The 14,627-nt window shown below is 47.3% G+C and overlaps 1 protein-coding gene across 1 annotated transcript in view; it reads left to right on the forward strand.

Annotated features, from left to right (window-relative positions):
- GCLM (glutamate-cysteine ligase modifier subunit) overlaps positions 1–14,627 on the forward strand; it is a 428,794-nt gene that overhangs the window by 116,738 nt on the left and 297,429 nt on the right. The window lies entirely within an intron of this gene.

A 14,627-nucleotide genomic window follows, 5' to 3' on the forward strand; every position in this document is an offset into this window, starting at 1 on the left:
CCTTTTCACTCGTAGGTAGTCGAAGATTGACATCGGGCGGTCCCCCATGGCTTCCACTAATTTGTCATACTCGATAAAGGTGTTATGTTGAAATAACTGGGCAGCTCGTTCCAGTCCCATATCAGACCAGTTTTGGGCATCTTAAAAGCCTCTCTTGCCCATTTCAAGGGGGGGGGGCACAAGGAGGACAAGGGGGAGGGCCAGGAAGAGAGAGCTGCATTTGATTTGTTGTGTTTCCACAAGGCCCACAGGATTGATGGTGTCAGGTGGTTCCTAAAGGAGTCGGGAAGAACTCTGGCCGAACCCCACAGGAGGTCTCTTACTTTCCTGGGGTGTGTATGGGTGTCTTCTAAGTAGGACCAAAAGGTTTACATTTCATCTTTCATGTGTTCCAGCATTACCCTAAGCTGGGCCGCCTTATATTACTGCTGGAAATCAGGGAGACCAAACCCCCCCATCCCCCTCCTGAGACCTCGGGAGAGTCAGGGTAGTGCATTTGATTCTTGGTCTATTATTCCAGATAAATCTTTGGGTCATGGATTTTAGGGATTTGAAGAATGCTTCTGGTATTCTTGTCGGTAGAGAAGTGAAGAGATAAAGAAGTGGAGGATGAATGTTCATTTTGATGGATACCATACACCCAAACCAAGAGAAGGTCAATGGGGCCCACCGTTGGAGGTTCGATTTTAACTTGGAAAGGATGGGGGGAAATTCAGCTCAGAGGTTTCCCAGGTCCCTTGGGAGAAGGATCCCCAGGTACGGAGTGGCCGTTCTCTCTATTCTTATACCCCTCACTGATTCTCTCGCCTCAGTGTCTCTGTCCCCCATTCCCATTCCCCTTTGGCATGAGGCATGATTTTGACGGATTAACTTTCAACCCAGAGAAGACCACAAACGTGTGGATCAGGTATATGAGCCGCGGGAGCGAGACGTTTAAGTTGGTCAAGTAATCAATGATATCGTCTGCAAAGAGTGAAGTTTGAAATCGAGATCCCCACAACGAATCTCTTTGATCTCCTGGTGCTGTTTTATGGCTATGGTGAGGGGCTCCTTTGTGACAGCATATAGGAGGGGGGAGATGATGCAACCTTGGCGCATCCCCCTCGAGAGGGGGAAAGGAGCCGAGACGATAACATTAACCGTCACCCTAGCAGAGGGGCCATTATACAAGGAGGCAATCCACCCACTGAATCTCACCCCTAGTCCCATCCTTTGCAGTACCTTACCCATATAGGACCAATCGACACGGTCAAAGGCGTTTTCAGAATCCAGTGGGAGTAGGTAAGCCTCTGTTACTGGCGGCCTCATACATTATGTCCAGGGTTTTCCTGATGTTGTCGGATCCCTGCCTACCCGGGACGAAGCCCAATTGGTCTCTGTGGATCAGGGACAGGAGGTGCTGAGCCAGTCTTATTGGCAAGAAGCTTGGCTAAGACCTTCACGTCTGTGAGTAGCGGGATAGGCCTATAGGATTGGCAAATCAACAGATCCTTTCCCTCTTTTGGAAGGACCATAATTCGGGCTGATAGCATGGACTGTGGGAGGGTCCCCGATTCAAGGGTTGCGTTAAATAGTCTTGAGAGAAACAGAGCTAGAGTGGAGCGGAAGGACAAAAAGAGAACCGTGAAGCCATTGTCACCTGGTGTGGTGCCCCTCTATACTGGCAATAGTATCCACAACCTCTTGAGGTGTGATGGTGCTTTCTAGGGGGTCTGCTTTCTCCGGAGGGAGGCGGGGGGGTTGGGAGGGAGTCCAGCAAGTTGTCCACTTCTGATCCGTCTCCTGCGTATTCTGATGTATAGAGTCGCTCATAATATTGGCGGCATTGCTCCGCTATCCCTGGAACGTCTAGGCAAGTAGATTCTCCAGATCGAATTGCGTTAACCCTTCTGCTGTTTCCGAGTTCCTGTAGTCTCCAAGCTGGGATCCTATCCGCCTTCTCCCCCCTTCTCTATATACCTTATCTATATCTAGAGAAGGACTGTAGGTTCTGTGGGGTAAGCAATTCTTGTGAAACCCTGAAACATCTGGTAGTTGTGTGTACGTTCTTTGATAAGGAACAAACCAGGTTCCTCAAGGATAATACAATTGGCAGCTCAGAGGGGACGAGAAATCTGTTTTGGTGTCTTATTTGGGGCACCGCCATTTCTTTGATTTTTAGCTTTGAATCTTTTTCTTAAATTTTTAATTTCTGAGTTGAATAAGAAAAATTTAGCTTTGGAAGCAAAACTTTTTTAAACTGATGTTTGTATTTTAATGCTTCTTTTTCTTTTTCTTAGAAGTTTTCTTTTTCTGATGATTTGTAATTTTATTTTCTTACCCTTCTTATTTCTGGTAATGTTGTTGTGTATGGTTTTTTGTAAACTGTAAATGCAACAATGAAAAAAAAAGATATACCTTTTTGTTTTAGAAAGGACAATTTTCTTTCGGTCCACCCAATCAGGAGTGTGGCAAGTTTCGCCTTAAGTCGTTGAAGCTCTGCCCACTTACCCGGAAACATTTGGGATCAGAGTTTGCCCCCTGGCTGAATCGCCTCTATTTTGTCCCTAAGGACCTCTCTAGCCTTTACCTGCTTCCTTGCTGACCCATTCCAGTTAGGACCCCTCGGATAGTGGCCTTAAAGGCCTCCCACAGTCCCGCCTCCCCCACCTCCCCATTGTCGATAATCTCAAAATATTGCTTGGTTGCCGTGAGGAGTGATTGGGACGATTCTTTGTCCTTTAACAAGAGATTGTTGCAGGTCCATCTCGGGGGGGGCCCAGGGATCCCCACCTGGAACGAAACTAGGTTGTGGTCTGACCGAGTGTGGACTAGAAAAGAAAGTAAAGAGGGGGTTACATCCCTGGCGTGTCGAGTGAGAGTCTAGGAGGCCGAGCTGGTCGTTGGTGTTGTGAAAGGAGAGAGCTATCCTTCATTGTGACTGCACATCTGTGTAAGGTTTCTCAGACTTTCTATCATGCTCAGGATGGAGGCCCATGTTGAGGTCGCCAGCTACCAGAAGGATCCCCTCAGTGAACGCCATGATTTTTGGTACCATCCCTGCCCAAAATTGGTCCTGCGCTTCGTTAGGGGCATAAACCGATACCAGAGTCACCTTATTACCCACGATTTCCCCTTTTACCATTACATAGCGGCCATCTGGGTCAGTGCGCTGAGCTCCTGCTACAAAGTGTGCTCTGGGAGAGACGATCGCAACCCCTCTTTTTTTGTTTGTTGGGAATGAGGCGTGAAATACATCCTGTATGGATCTGGATCAAACGCCATTTCCCTACCCCTTGCCCAGTGGGTTTCCTGTACGAACAAGATGTGTAGTTTAAGCTTATGGACTTCCTTCACCACTAATGATCTCTTATTCTGAGTATTTAGGCCTCTGGTGTTCAGCGAACCCAGTGCGGGGAGAGAATTGCATTAGCCATTAGAAAGGTATATGGATCCCAAGGACCCTCTAGGGGTGCACATGTAACCCGCCTCCCTTTTTCATTTGGCCGTTGCAGGTACTCCTTAAAAGGAGCGTTCCCCTGTGAGTTCAAGTTCCCATTCAGTAAATTCAGGCAACAATAAACCCCAAACAAGTTCGTCTCATCCCCCAATTGACCCCCCTCCCCCACTCTGGATGCCTGGACTGCCTGCGACATGGGAGATGCCGCCAAAACCAGACTACCAGCGGCGGCCTCCACTAGGCTGTTTAGCAACGGTAAACAAATACTGAGCCCCCCTATTCCTCAACCACTGGGTCCAACGTCAACAGAACTTCCCCTTCTCCCCAGGCACCCCCTGGGCTGGGTAAACCGGCTAGTAAGAAGAGCTACCTCTGAACCCCAGAAAGCTATCCATCTCGATTTTTCCAGGGCAGCTGTTGGGAGCGATGACCGCCCCCTTGTTCTCACAACATGATATGAGGATGAGTTGCTGTTAGTCGTTAGGGGATCTGGGGGAGGCCGGGACCACCCGCCTGAATTTTCTATTGCCTCGGACTCGCCGCCTCTCAGGGAAACCGTTGGTCAAGGCATTGGCCTTTCGTGAACTCGCTGCCCCTTCTCCTCTTTCTCCTCCTGGGGTGCCGCAGGGGGAAGTTCACCTAGGTGCTCCTGGGTCACCCTTTGTATATCGTCCTCCGTCACCAAGCGGTACTTGTAGCCTTCATACTCAAATAAAATGGAGAAAGGGTGTCCCCTTCTAGACCTGACACCTTTAGGTTGGATTAGAAGATTTGGATGGGGAGGTGCACTCATGGATTGTTGTAATTTTATTTGCTTAACTCACTTGTGGTAGTTTAGGTGCAATCTGTATAGAGTATGTGCTACCAGACCAGAAAAGTATATAGAAAGAAAGGGTCAGCCGTCAACAACGGCAAACATTACAGATGCACACTTTTGCGCTGACACTCAGCCAAGCTATTTCCTTAAACTTAACGTGTAAACTGAAATTCTTTTGTTGTAAAAAGTACAAAAGTATAAATATATGTGTATCTTTATTTTTCCATTTTTTCTCTTTAACACAGAGTTCTCAACAAGTTTATAACTCACTCATTTAGACCTTCAACAAAATTTCGTGTCATGATATACATAATTTTTTTTCACCTTCCTAACACATATCACATAATGTGTGACAACAATATTTTTTTAAACTATAAACAAAATTCAATTCCACTTAAATGCAATATAATGTTCAAATAAAGTATTTCTGATATCCTGTATCTGTTGTTCCAGTATGACAGCCCTAATGACGGGCTTCTGGGATTTCCACTACGCGTTTCGGGCAATTAATAAGACCTTCTTCAGGTGGGAATATCAGGTTTCTCTGTCTTTTTTCTACAAAATTAAATGTAGAGAGGGAGCTCAATTAATATCCTTTTCTGTTAAAAAATCTATTTAAACACATTATTGAGGACTATTTACACTTCACTAACCTCTGTCCAGGTAAACCGTTGTGCGGTAATACTTTGCCCGCTGCTATATGATGGCTGCTTGTATCTGCATATGGCTGTTAGTATAATTGCTGGGATTCATCAAACTATAGAGATAAAACATAAATCAAAATACCAGAAGTCACTACTCTATTCCATGTGTATAGAGACTCACACTGCTTTGTCAGAAATAGGTAAATGTGGAGTGATCACGAGTGGGACCAGTCGCTAAAAACAGCGCTGGTTCCCACCCTGTGATCACATATTAAGAAAAGTCGATTTTCAATTCTTGTTGGACTCACCCATTACTGATGACTCAGTCCCCTTCTAGATCTTAGTTTCGGCGCTGAGTCCATTGACCATTCTGTGTCTTAGTTGAGAAAAGGGCCGTGTACAGCCTTTTTTTTAATATCCTGGACGGGGCTCCGCGTCCTGCCGTGGTGTCCGTACCACACAGGCCCTCCCTCGCGGTGCAGCATCTCCGTGTCCTGTACTTTTCGAAAGGATGTAAAGCGTGTTGCTGTAATTAAATCTCGCGTGGTTGTTATGCCTAGAAAACTCTTTCAATCTTTCAACCCTTAGTCAATTCCTTAGCTACACTGGTCGCTACCGTCACGGTACTGAGTTCTGGGTCCTGTATCATCAGGTTGCCACGCAACCGCTCTCCACTTTTCTGTCTATTCCCTTGCCTGTTCCAGTACAGGCACACCTTTTGATGGGCGCCATGTTGGTTGAGGATGTAATCTAAAATGTGCAGATTAGATCGTGTATTGCTGATCATGTTTGTTAATGCTGACTGTTAAATTATTTACAATAATGGTGAATTTTCAACAGTACAGTATAATACATTAAAACGCACTTTGAGAAAGAAAGAAAAACAGTTGGTGTATATTACATTTGCGAATATTGTTCTCAATGAATTAGTGCTTGAAAGTCCTCCAACAAAATAGTGAATAATGAACATTTTGGGGGATATAATCATATCTAAATCCATGATATCACATATACACATTTCCCTACTATCACAGATGACTCATAGTCCACAATTTCTCAATATTTCATTCACATAAACCAGTCTGACATAGCATAATTTTAGTGGGTTGGTATATACATCAACAAAGCATTTCATTGATTGGATGTGAGTTAGTTGGTCACCTCTATACTCAGTGCTGGTTCTTAGGGGGGTATAAGGGAGTGGAAACACCTTAGTTCAAATTTACAAAAAGTAATTTAAATCCCATTCTATATTCATGCACCTCGGGTACATACTGTCCAATTTCTCTATCCAAAAAATCTCTCTCTGCTGCAAGAATTTGTTCAAGTTCCCCCCTCTCCTGGGTAGGGTAACGTGTTCCAGAATCACAAATTTAATTTGTGCGATCGTGTGTTTTTCTTTCACAAAGTGTTGAGCCACCGGAGATTTTTCTGAGTTCTGTCTTATGTTTGATTTGTGTTCACACCATCTTGTTTTTACTTTTCGTCCTGTCAGTCCTACGTAATAAGTCTGCATGGACATTTTATTCCATAAATTACATTACAGGTATCACACGTTGAGGTGTGTTTGAGTGGATTCTATTTCCATTATGTGGATGATATATCACATTTCCTTTAATTAGATTGTGACAACAATTGCAATTGTTACATGGAATAGTTCCTTTATATGTTGTCTCTTTTTTTCTTTTCATGTCCAATATCTGATTTCATTAAATGATCTCGTATAGATGGGCTTTTGGCGTAGGCAAATAATGGTGGATTCGGAAATAGAGCTGTTAGGGTTGGATCCAATTCTAATAATTTCCAATTCTTTTTGATTATTTTTCTGATCACATTGCTCTGTTGTGAGTAAGTAGTTACATAGACCATTTCAGTTGCTGTTGTTTTTGTTCTCGGTGTCATTGCCTCTGTCCTTGCCATTCCTTTTACTTTCGCTGAATGTTGTGATACTGTCTCCGCACTGTATCCTCTTTCCAAAAATGTCTTGGTTAAATCCCTTGCTTTGATATCGTACTCTTCCTCTTTGGATATAATCCTCCTATATCTCAAAAATTGGCTCAAGGGAATACTTTCTATAGTTTTCTTGGGGTGAAAGCTTGATGCTAACAACAAACTATTTCTGTCCGTTGTTTTCGTGAAAATTGTCGTCTCCAGTTTGTTCTCTTTCAGGTAAACTTTCACGTCCAAAAATTCTATGGACGTTTTACTTAATTTATGTGTGAATTTGATTCTTGGTGTAATCGTGTTCATGAACATAAAGAATTAATTCAAGTCTTCCACTGTTCCATTCCATATTCCAAACAAATCGTCTATGAACCTCACGAAGCATTTCAATTTATTTTTCCATCTCGGGTTCTGTAGTACATGTTTTTCTTCCAAGTATGTCATGTAAGTGTTAGCATAACTGGGAGCCATAGCCGCTCCCATGGATATTTCCGAGATCTGGATGAAGTAACGATTCTCAAACATAAAATAGTTGTTCAATATAACAGTGAGTAACTTAAGTATAAACAAGCGATCACTCATGACTGTTTCTCTTGTATTTAATAGAAGCCATTCCATTGCTTCTAATCCCTCCTGATGATTAATGTTAGTGTAGAGACACGTCACGTCCATCGTGAACATGTCTGTTTCTTCCTCAAATTTAATGGATTCCAGTATTGTCAAAAAATGGTTTGTATCCTTGATATATGTCGTTGATTTTTGTGTCAAGGGTTGGATTACCTTATCAACATATTGTGCCAATGGCTCTAGTAGACTATTCTTTGCTGCAATAATAGGTCGTCCCGGTGGTTGTTGGAGGTTCTTATGAATTTTAGGCAGTATGTATATGACTGGCATAATTGGATAAGTCCTCATTAAAAACATCTTAGTCTTGTTAGTAATGAGGTCGTCTGCCTCTGCTTCTTCAAGAGTTTTTTTTATTATTTCCCGTATTTTTTCAGTCGGGTCATTAAATACTTCCAAGTATGTGTCCTGGTCACTTAATTGTCGCTCCACCTCTGCTTTGTATTTTTAGGTTGGAGCCATTTTGTAAGTGGACCACATAGGCGTCTCCTTGCCAGGATAAGAGCCGAGAGGTCCTGGTAGATTGTGACCCTTATGTCTTCCCACTCGATCGGGCCCCTCCTGTGTGCTAGCTCCAGCATCTTGTTCTTTTCCGAGTAATAATGGAACCGGACCAGGATTAACCTGGGGCACCTGGTAGCAGCTCCAGCTCTGTGTGCCCAGTCAATCGTTGGTTCGGTGGTGTTGGTGTCATCAAACAGTTTACTGATCATCTCCTTGACGACTCTTTCAATGTCCGACTGCGTTTCACCCTCTTGCTCCGGGATCCCTAGGAACCACACGTTTCCACGGTGCTCCCTATTTTCCAGCTTGTCAAGTTTTAGCGTGAATTTCTCCTCCCTTCTCTCCAGCTCCGCCAGGCGCATGTCTATTTGGGTCTCTAAGATGTCAACTGACGTCTGGTTAGTCTCAAGGGCCTGGACGTAGTCCTCCAGAGTCTACCTTTTTTATCCAGGGAGTCGAGTCTTTTGCTCACGTCTGCTCTAATGCCTCGGATCTCCTCTAAGAGGGCCGTCATATTTTTGTTCACTGTGTAGGCGTCCATTGCCTCTGATTGCACATCATCGGGTTTACTGGCTGTGTCCATTTCTTTCGTCGGGAGTGGCGAAACATTTGCAGCGACTGGAGCCCTTCCATTGGCGGGAAACCTGGAAGGTGGGTCCCTTGAGGATGATGGGGTCCGCAGGGTGGGGAGGGTCCAGAGGGGGACTCCCAAGGTGTCCTGGCTAGGAGCCAGGGGCTTCAGGGGGGAGACGGGCCTTTGCAGAACCTAGGGGTGGTGCGACTGGAGATATATCAAGGGCTCGTGCAGGAGTCGCCCCTATCCTCTAGATCAGTCTCTAAGGTCCCCAGGGCTGTCTGGGTCGCTGTTAGAGATTTGCGTGGGTAGGGCCGGTACCCCAGGCAAAGTCAGCCCGTCCTCGTTTGGCCCACTGGGGGGGAGAGTAGCGGGCCCCCAGCTCATCAGATGCTTGTCTCCTGGATGCTGTTTTTCCTACGTACTCTGTCCGGGGGGGGTGGACGGGTGGGTGAGGAGTTTCCTTCTGTGTGCCGACTGCCCACCAAGGGATGCTATGCTCTGCTTTGTTTCCCCTTCCGAATGGTACAGGGGGTGGAGGGCTGGGATCACCTTGCGGGTAGGCTGTTGTGTGGCAAGGAGGCTCAGGGGAGTGAGGCAGCGGGTGCATGATGTCAATGGGATGATCCCTACGGTGTTCTCCGGGTCGGGAAGGCCCCCTCCTGGTCAATTACTGCCTTTTCCTCTGGCCCCCGGATGGAGGTTTCGGGGCACCGGGGGCCCTCGGGGTACGCAGAGGGACAGGCTGGTCGGTGGGCTCCCCACTACAGTATGGCTCGGGTTGTCAGTGTTGTCATCGGCTTCCCCCTCGCCCCTGGTGTCCGTGCCGGGGGCAGGGGTGGGAGAGTGCTTCGGTGCGCAGGTGGCGCAGGGCAGTCTCTTCAGTGATCTACCCTGAGCTGTATACCGTTGCTGGAGGCCACGATGGTGGGGGTATTGATGGGTTCCTCGCGAAAAGCCAGGGCAAGTCGCTCCGCCACCCCAGATGCTTCAACGCTGTGGGGTCCTCGCCGCAGCATCACCGGCCCAACAGGTCCAGGTTGGAGAGGGGGGGCATGACCCCCACAGAGCACAATCCGGCAATAGGTGACTGGTGCAGGGGACAGTGAAAAGGGAGAGGCAGAGGACGAGTCCCAGGTTAAGCGGAGCGGTGTGCTCCTGCAGGAGGGGGTCGCAGCAGGGCCCAGAGGAGTGGGCAGGTCTGGATATGGCTGATGGCAGAGGGCCGTTTCGGGATCCGCTATCCAGAATGCGCCGTCAGTAAAAGTTCTAATCAGGATGGGGTTCATTCCCCCAGCCCGCCTCACGGCACTCCCCATGCTCCCGGCGCCTATCTCTGGCCGTGCGGCGAGACGCATTGGCTAGCAGGCAGCGTTGTGGCGCGGCGGCTGTCCCCCTCTCACCTTCGGTATCTGCCTTGGAGGGAAGCTCCGTTGAGGTCCTTCTGGAGAAGCGGAGGGTAGCTGGGAGCTCTCCCGGGTTCCTTGATGATCCCACCCGCTGTGCCCTGCTGTCGTGCTCCTCTGGTGGGGTGCTGCTGGGCATGAGAAAGTTAGTCTTGTCCTCAGGGATAGGCACTCGGATTGGCTTGGTGGCGCCTCCTTCGCCGGGGTCCGCCTTTACGAGAGTACCGGGGCTCCTACCTCGGTTCGCTGGGCTGCTCGGGGAGAGGTGTCATATAGTGCCCAGGCAAGTGAGTCAGGTGGGCCTCCCAGTTGGCGCAGTGCGAGGCAGGTCGCCTCGGGCCTCGGGGGTGGGAGGGAAGTTCAGGCGCCCCGCCCCCACTTTCATCGGTCTGTAGCTCCGGACTGTGGGTGAGTTGAAGCAGGGGCGGTTGGGGGGGGGGGGCTTAATCCCCTTTACGCGGGCCCAGTGGAGGAGACTAACGGAGATGTGTTAGCACATCTCAGCGCCCTCTGGTGGTCTCCTGCTGAAGGCCTTTCTGCCCTATGCATGGGGGAAGAATGTCCTGATAATGACAGACAAAACAGTGGCCATGTACTACCTCAACAAGAGAGGAGGTGTAGGGTCACTACCACTGTGCAATGCAGCTCTGGTACTGGGCAATTCAGGAAGGAATCTCTCAGCAGTTCACCTAGCCGGAGAGGAGAACTCGGCGGCAAATGCTCTGAACAGGCAATGCAGTCTCCCACAAGTGGGAACTAGCTCAGGAAGTCCTTGAAGAGATCTTCACCCTTTGGGGGAACCCCTCAAGTGGATCCCGTTCGTGACAATTGTCAACCGAAAGTGCAAACTGTACTGCTCCAAGGAATTTCCTCCAAGAGGAGGTCTAGGAGACACGTTCGCGGTGGACTGGGAATTGCCAATCATGTACGCATTTCCTTCAGTCCCTGTCATTCCTCACGTGATCAGGAGGTTGAGAAAGTTCTGGAAACGCATGATCGTAATTGCCTCGGATTTGGCCAGGAGGGCATGGTACCCAAACCTTCTGGACATGTCCATCTAACCTCCAATACGTCTTCCACTAAGAGAGGACCTTCTCTTGCGAGAGGGGGGCCGGGTTCTCCATCCAGAGCTCAAGACACTCGGCCTTCATGCATGGTTTCTGAGAGGCTGAGATACAAGGATTGGGACCTCCCGGATGATGTAATGGAGATTGTGCTTTCGGCGAGAAGGCCAGCAACAAAGTCATTGTACCGTTGGAACAAATTCTGCAACTGGTGCAAGGACAAGAATGTAGACCCTATGCAAAACACCAGAAGTGTTATATTTTCTACTATACCTAGCCAATCTGGGGCTCCATGTTGGAACAATTAAGGGCTATTTGGTGGCGCTATCCATCTTTAAGCGCTTGTGGGAAGAATCAATTTCAAGATCCCACTGCTGACACAATTTCTAAAGGGACTCAAACAATGTGTTCCCCCATCTCCTTTCCAGGATCCAGTTTGGGACCTTAATCTGGTATTAACATTTCTTATGTTTTCACCCTTTGAACCTCTATATTCATGTTCATTAAGGTTTGAAGGTTGCTAACATTTAAAACTATTCTCTTGGTAGCATTAACTTCAGCCTGTAGAGCAAGTGAATTGCAGGCACCATCATCCAAGCCACCCTTTGTTATTTTCCGCAAGGATAAGATGGTCCTGAGAGATGAGCATTAATTTTGACCTAAAATCATTTCAGATTTTCATGTAGGACAACAAATTTGTATTGCCCACTTTCTATCCTCCACCACCTCATCCTGGCAAAGAGGAGGAAAGGTTACACAGATTGGATCCACGTAGAGCTCGAAGCTTCTACATATCTAGATTATCCAAGCTTCGTATTGATGATCAGCTTTTTATAGGCTATACAGGTCACAAACTGGATCAGGCTGCGACTAAACAGACCTATCCAGATGGATCATTCTGGCAAGTTCAGAATACTACAAGCTGGCGCGCAAGGATCCTCCAGAAGGCTTAAGGGCCCATTCCACCCGGGGCATGGCTACCTCTTCGGCCTTGCAAAGGGGTTTCCTGATCAAAACATTTGTGAGACTGCTGCCTGGTCTACTCTACACACGTTCACAAAGCATTACTGCCTTGAGTCTTTCTTCAGTCAGGATGGAAGCTTTTGAAAGGCTGTCCTCTATTCGGCTCATGGAAACCATTGATTGCTAAATTCTTACTCTTCCCTACCAAAACCAACATTGCTTTGGAAGTCTATTAAAGATGAGGAATACATGGGGGGGACACAATCCGTTCGAAAAACAAGTTACTTACCCCTAGTAACCTTCATTCGACTGGATGTTCTCCCACGTATTAATCGCCCTCCCAGCCTCCGCCGCAGTAGGATTTCCCATCCTATTAAAGCTTTCGCTCCATCAAAGCAATACTACGGTCAAACCTGATGAGTAGTATGAGTAGTAGTATGAGATGAGGAATATGTGGGAGGAACATCTGTTCGAAAGAACGTTACATGGGGTAAGTAACCTGGTCTTCTCGTGCGTTGGGTCTTTTGTGTGCTGTGTGAGGCTGAGGGTGTCGAAGGCCGAAGAGAGCTTCTTTCATCGGTTTGGTGGCCTTGTTGCCTGGGAGGTTGAAGTCACCAAGGAAGGCGTTGTTGGGTTTGGGTGGTCTGTAGATGCGATGGAGGGTGACTGTTCTCAGGGAGAGCGGGGAAGTGGCAGGAGAGGACTTTGAAGGAGCCAATGTTGTCGCTGTCATGTCTGGTGCAGGGCCATGAGGTCTTGTGGATGACTGCAAGGCCTCCGCCTGTCTTGTTCTGCCAGTCAGTGTTGGATGCTGTAGCAATACGTCTAGGATGTGAGTGGAGGTGGGTGTCAGCCATGTCTCAGTGATGAAGAGGGCATCAAGGTTGTGTGTAGTGATGTGTTTGGTGATGTCTGCTGCATGGATGATAGCTGAGTGGATGTTGGTGAGCATTAACTTCTGTGTTGTAGATGTGAGGGGGTGCCAATGAGCTTCAGGCTGATTTGGAGGAGGTTGCTGCATTGTGAAATCCATGCCATAGAGGAGAGGTGATGTTGTTGATGTTGGCTCTGCCTGTTGATGGTAGGGGTGGCCTGTGGGGGACAAAGGGAGAACATGTCTGTGCATGCTTACCTGTTGTCTGCACAGAGGTACAGGCTTTGGGTCCTTCTGGTCCATGCTGGTCCAAACTGTAATTGCCCTTTTCTTTGCCTGCCCTTCACTTCGGAAGCCCGGGTGGGAGACGCCCTTGATCTAAAAGTTGAGAACAGAAAAGGGAGAGTCAGGGCTACGAAGGTGGGTGAGTGAGGCTTCGGCCACATGACCTAGATCCACTGCACCTGCACCAAGTGCAGTAAGGATCATTCAGTGCCCAACGTTATGTTAAAGTATTTTATAAGTGGTTAACAGATTTGGTTTGTGATTCAGTGTTCAACATTCGACTAATGGTGAAGTCCCTTTTTTACCTGTGTAGCAGACACTGCTCTTTCTGTCAGTCATTGTGTTTGAAAGTGTTCATTCTGAAGATGGATTTCTCACTGGGACCCTGACTCTGTAATCCATTTTCCTGTGTAGGCTGTTCTGGTTTTGAAATTGTCTGTCCTAGTTAAGGTGTGTCTTTGTGGCCTGTTTGTCATCGGCAGTGTATATGAGAAATAGGATCACGATTTCTGCTTGACACTGGATTTTATATAAGCTTTTACATTTCAGTTAAACAGCAGCTAGACTATCAGCTTTTCTGACCAGCAAGGTTCTTTGGTGTCCCTCCTGTATGCACCTTCAGTGTTGGGCTAAATCTCAGTACCCGGAGGGAGCATTGGTCCGTTGCCTTCCTATGGCACAGGATCGGTGATCCTAGTAGTCTAGCTCTTTTCCCTGGTGTGTCTCTTTGCACCTCCATATAAAGCAGAAGAGCTGCCTCCTTTTGGAAGCTACACTGCTCTTGCTGGCACTCTACCATCCAGAGCGCAGTAGGTGGCGCCAGGGACGCAGGCCCCTGTGTTGGAAGTGAGATTCCCCTACCTGATTCCTGCTTGCCACCTGTGATACAGAAAAGGGTGTTTTACCTTGCAGCACCCGACATGATGGCTGTTGCTGGACATACGATTTCATATGGTGTCAACCTGGGCAACGAGGGCTGCACCTCTGCATTTGAGTACCATGTTTAGTTGGGCACCACCTGGTATATACTGGTAGAATCTTGTCATGAGGTAATGGATATAAGACTGTGTCTAGCATATTTAGCGTGTATCTAGGCATGAGTCTATACCCTTGTCGAGACTCTGACTTCTGGCAAAACTGTAGCATCAGTGTTTTTATTTATTTTTTTCTGATGCGATGCCACTGAATGGTGAACATTTACTTTTTAAGACAGTTTCCAGGCGTTTTGTTTGAAGCCATTTCACTTCTATTCCATCCACTGATGCGGATGGGATTGCAGTTATGAACAGGAACTTTTAGGTCCTGTATTATCAAACGGAAGCACAAGAAGAAAACAGTCTGTAATTTCAACATTATCCTCTTTGTGAACTGAGAGTCGGTGAGGAATATGTGAGAAGGCACACAAGGGGAGTCAATGCATTACCTTATCCCTGAATAAAGAGCCACTCAGGAGAAAATAAACCCACCGGAGGTACCCACCGTTGTTGGA

This window comes from Ambystoma mexicanum, chromosome 1q, assembly GCF_040938575.1.
Source record: "Ambystoma mexicanum isolate Mex_15411 chromosome 1q, UKY_AmexF1_1, whole genome shotgun sequence".
Lineage (NCBI taxonomy): Eukaryota > Metazoa > Chordata > Amphibia > Caudata > Ambystomatidae > Ambystoma > Ambystoma mexicanum.